General features: G+C 38.6%; 1 non-coding gene across 1 annotated transcript; it reads left to right on the top strand.

Annotated features, from left to right (window-relative positions):
- Positions 1 to 443: 443 nt before the first annotated feature.
- Positions 444 to 505, top strand: LOC142873580 (U7 small nuclear RNA). The gene has a single exon (XR_012921583.1). It is a non-coding gene; the product is annotated as a U7 small nuclear RNA (small nuclear RNA).
- The last annotated feature ends 4,508 nt before the right edge of the window (positions 506 to 5,013 follow it).

Here is a 5,013-nt window from a genome sequence, read left to right as displayed (position 1 = left end):
TCTGTCTCAAAAAAAACAAAACAAAACAAAACAAAAACCTTAAAATGGGTCTATTTGTAAACATTTTGAATATATTATAATTATTATGGAAATATGTATATTAATCCTTTTTTAAGAATTTTACACCACCATAATTCCACCATAGGAACTGCAATAATCCGAGAGCAACTACACAAAGATATTAACAAGAGATTATAACTACATAGCTCAGGATAGTCAGAGCTTGATACTTAGTTTTGCACGTCCAGATATTTATCTTTGTCATAAGTGACCAAATTCAAAGAAATCAATAGAGAAGAAAGGTAATCTAACTGAGAAAAAAAGTATGTGGCAATTTAATATAAATTTGTGGGAATTTATAGTGAGAAATATAATAGCTGAGCAAATAAAAAATTTCTATTGGCTAACTGGCACACTCTTACCCTATAAGAAAATCTACATGGGAGTGTTACAGCTTTTTTAGAATTTGTCTAGTAGGTTTTTCGGTCCTTATTGGAAGACTCCCCTAAAAAAAAAAAAAAAGAAAAAAAAAGAAAATCTACATGGGAAGTCAAATCAGAAATTTACTTGATGAATAACATGACTTATCTGACTTTACTTTTTTTTAATTTTAGCATATTACAGGAGTACAAATGTTTAGGTTACATATATGCCTTGCACTCCACCCAGGTCAGAGTTTCAAGCGTGTCCATTCCCCAGATGGTGCACACTGCACCCATTAGGTATGAATATACCCATCCCCTCTTCCCCATACCTGCGGGACATGTCATAAATGTTACTATATTGTACATAAGTGTTGGTCAATTAATACCAATTTGATGGTGAGTACATGTGGTGCATGTTTTTCCATTTTTGTGATACTTCACTTAGTAGAACGGGCTCTAGTTCTATCCAGAATAGTGCAACAGGTGCTAGATCACCATTGTTTTTTGTGGCTGAGTAGAACTCCATGGTATATATATATACCACATTTTTTTTTTTTTTTTTTTTTGAGACAGAGTCTCATTCTGTTGCCTGGGCTAGAGTGCCATGACATCAGCCTAGCTCACAGCAACCTCAAACTCCTGCGCTCAAGTGATCCTTCTGTCTCAGCCTCCAGAGTAGCTGGGACTACAGGCATGTGCCACCATGCCTGGCTAATTTTTTCTATATATTTTTAGTTGCACAGTTAATTTCTTTTCTATTATTAGTAGAGATGGGGGTCTCACTCTTGCTCAGGCTGGTTTTGAACTCCTAACCTTGAGTGATCCACCCGCCTTGGCCTCCCAGAGTGCTAGGATTACAAGCGTGAGCCACTGCTGGCCTACCACATTTTATTAATCCACTCATGTATTGATGGACAATTGGGTTGTTTCCACATCTTTGCAATTGTGAATTGTGCTGCTGTAAACATTTGAGTGCAGATGTCTTTTTTTTTTTTTTTTTTCTTTCTTACCGTATCAACCAAAGACTATAGATGTCTTTTTTATAGAATGTTTTTTTTTTTCCCTTTGGGTAGATGCCCAGTAATGGGATTACTGGATCAAATGGTAGTTCTACTTTTAGCTCTTTGAGGTATCTCCATATTACTTTCCATAGAGGTTGAACTAGTTTGCAGTCCCACCAGCAGTGTATGAGTGTTCCTATCTCCCCATATTCACCCCAACATTTATTGTTTTGGGACTTTTTGATAAAAGCCATTTTCACTGGAGATAAGTGATATCTCATTGTGGTTTTGATTTGCATTTTCCTGATGATTAGAAATTGAGCATTTTTTCATATGTTTGTTGGCCATTAGTCTGTCTTCTTTTGAAAAGTTTCTGTTTATGTACTTTGTCCACTTTTTAATGGGGTTTGATTTTTTTCTTGCCGATTTTCCTGAGTTCTATATAGATTCTAGTAAGCCATTCACTGGTTGTCTAGCATGCAAATATTTTCTCCCATTCTGTAGGTTGTCTGTTTGCTCTTGTGATAGTTTCCTTGGCTTTGCAATATCTGACTTTAATTTATCAAATTTATTATGATCTAATAATCTTTGTAGAATTCAGTCCTGGTGGGACACACCTACAAGTCGACCAGATATTCATTTCTGCTTACCAATGTACTCTTGCCCCAGATGGTTTACAATATACACCTAACACTTACAAATATAAAACTCAGCCTCCTAATGTCCATTAGTATCCACTCTGCAGTTCTCCAAACTAGTGTCAGAATATATTTTTTCCAAATGTAAATTTGACCATGACATCTCTCTGCTTAAAACCCTGCAACAGCTTCCTGCTGCTATTATGTGAAGATAAATCTTATCAAGACAAAGTGGCACACACCTGTGATCCCAGCTATTCAAGAGGCAGAGGCGGGCAGATCACTTGAGGTCAGGAATTCAAGACTGTAGTGTGCTATGATTGCACCTGTGAATTAGCCCCTGCTACATTGTGCTATGCTACTCACCATAACAAGACCTTGTCTCTAAAACAAAACAAAACAAAACTTAATCTTGCCTAGAAGGCTCTGTGTAGTCTAATCAGAGAAAAAAAATCAATTCTTTTTTTTTTCTTTTGAGACAGAGTCTCACTTTGTTGCTCTGGTTAGAGTGCCATGGTGTCAGCCTAGCTCACAGCAACCTCAAACTCCTGGGCTCAAGTGATCCTTCTGCCTCAGCCTGCCGAGTAGCTGGGACTACAGGCATGCGCCACCATGCCCGGCTAATTTTTTTTCTAAATATTTTTAGTTGACCAATTAATTTGTTTATATTTTTAGTAGAGACGGGGTCTTGCTCTTGCTCAGGCTGGTTTCAAACTCCTGACCTTGAGCAATCCTCCCGCTTCGGCCTCCCAGAGTGCTAGGATAAAATCAATTCTTTGAAAGCCCTATTGAGGTAATTTCCTCCAGGAAACCAAATCAGCAAAAAATGCCCTTTGAAAACAGCAACCTGAAAGCAGCAACCAGACTCCTAGGGGCATTGGAGAATGTAGCAGAAAAAGAAGCAGATCCAGTAACTTCTCCCCCACAACCTCTATCTCTAGGTTTATAAAATCATTGAGCAAACAGAAAATTATCAGCACAGCAACAATCGACACTAGGATTGATCTTGCCTTCCCCACACCCTATTAGAATTCTCTATGTTTAAACAAACCACAGGTTTTGCGACTTAACCTTCCTACACAGCTTTGTCCCCAGTCTTAGCCCCAGAGCTGAAAGGAAGAAGGGGAACTTAGATTGCATGCCTGTGAAGTGGCCTATCTCATTTAGTTCTCACATTAGCTCTGTCAGATGGCAAAAGGGTCTTCCTTATCCAGGTATTCATTATCCGAGTCTCCCTCATTATAAGATTGCGCAAGCAAACAAAAGTCATCGAAACATGAAAATAGGCCTGGCGAGGTGGCTCACGCCTGTAATCCTAGCACTCTGGGAGGCAGAGGCGCGAGGATCGCTCAAGTTCAGGAGTTCAAAACCAGCCTGAGCAAGAGCGAGACCCCGTCTCTACTATAAATAGAAAGAAATTAATTGGTCAACTAATATATATAGAAAAAATCAGCCGGGCATGGTGGCGCATGCCTGTAGTCCCAGCTACTTGGGAGGCTGAAGCAGTAGGATTGCTTGAGCCCAGGAGTTTGAGGTTGCTGTGAGCTAGGTTGATGCCACGGCACTCACTCTAGCCTGGGCAACAATGCAAGACTCTGTCTCAAAAATAATAATAATAATAATAATAAAAAAAATAATAATTACTAATCAATTGACCTATTATAAGATGAGTTTCCACACAAACTTCCCTTTCTGTTTAACACTATGGTCTATCCATAACTTTCATGCCAAGGTCTTAGTCTCTCTTTCTTTGGAAAATTAAAAATGTGGACAAAACCTAATGTGAGCAAGTATGTGGGGAAATGGGAATTTTCTTGTACTGCTTGTTGGTAGCATGGAAATTAGTGTAACCTCTGGATGGTAGTTTGAAAATTTGTTTGGAAATGTAAAAACATGCATTGGAAATGTAAAATGTGCATTGGAAATGTAAAATGTATAATTTCCTCTAAAGTTCATATTGTCTAGGGGGAGGAAATAACTGAGGAGGAAGTTTATCTGTTTTAATATAGTGGAGACTGTTAACACTATTGCAGATAGTGGTTTAAAATATACAAAATATGAACATCAAAAGATCTTAGGAAACATTTTTTCAAGAGCAACCCTCTATGTAATTGTGATCCTCTACATAAATGAGGGATATCAATCCATAATATCATAAGAAAAATGATGCTAAAAAGTCCCTGATGTGATTCAGACTTTTTTTCAGTCTAAGTACTACAGTGCTGCAATTGTAACCTAGATTTCAAAAAATAAATTCATTTTCATAATTTTAAGTTTTATTTATTTATTTATTTATTTATTTTTTTGAGACAGAGTCTCGCTTTCTTGCCTAGGCTAGAGTGAGTGCCGTGGTGTCAGCCTAGCTCACAGCAACCTCAAACTCCTGGGCTCAAGCGATCCTCCTGCCTCAGCCTCCCGAGTAGCTGGGACTACAGGCACGAGCCACCATGCCCGGCTGATTTTTATATATATATATTAGTTGGCCAATTAATTTCTTTCTATTTTTATGGTAGAGACGGGGTCTCGCTCAGGCTGGTTTTGAACTCCTGACCTTGAGCAATCCGCCCGCCTCGGCCTCCCAGAGTGCTAGGATTACAGGCATGAGCCACCTCGCCCAGCCTTAAGTTTTATTTTTTAAGTGTCTTCCCCCAATATCTCCATCATTCTTTCCATATTTACTATAAAATACTATAACAATTATGCTCTGATAATAAATTATCCCCATTATACAAAAGTAAATGGGGATTTAGAGAGTTTAAGAAATGTGCCTGAGACTACAAGACGAAGGATTCAGCCCTTAGTCCAAAAGTGGACCTCAATGTGATCATCCTTCCATTATAATGTGATCTTCTGTTAGTAAGGACCCTCTGCCCTGCCTGCCCCCTTGTTCTGTCCTGTCCTCTGCTTCTAAGCCAGGACAGTTTACTTCACACCATGGAAAACAGATCC

Source organism: Microcebus murinus, chromosome 10 (genome assembly GCF_040939455.1).
Source record: "Microcebus murinus isolate Inina chromosome 10, M.murinus_Inina_mat1.0, whole genome shotgun sequence".
Classification (NCBI taxonomy): Eukaryota; Metazoa; Chordata; class Mammalia; order Primates; family Cheirogaleidae; genus Microcebus; species Microcebus murinus.
This window is presented reverse-complemented; position numbering and strand designations above follow the sequence as displayed.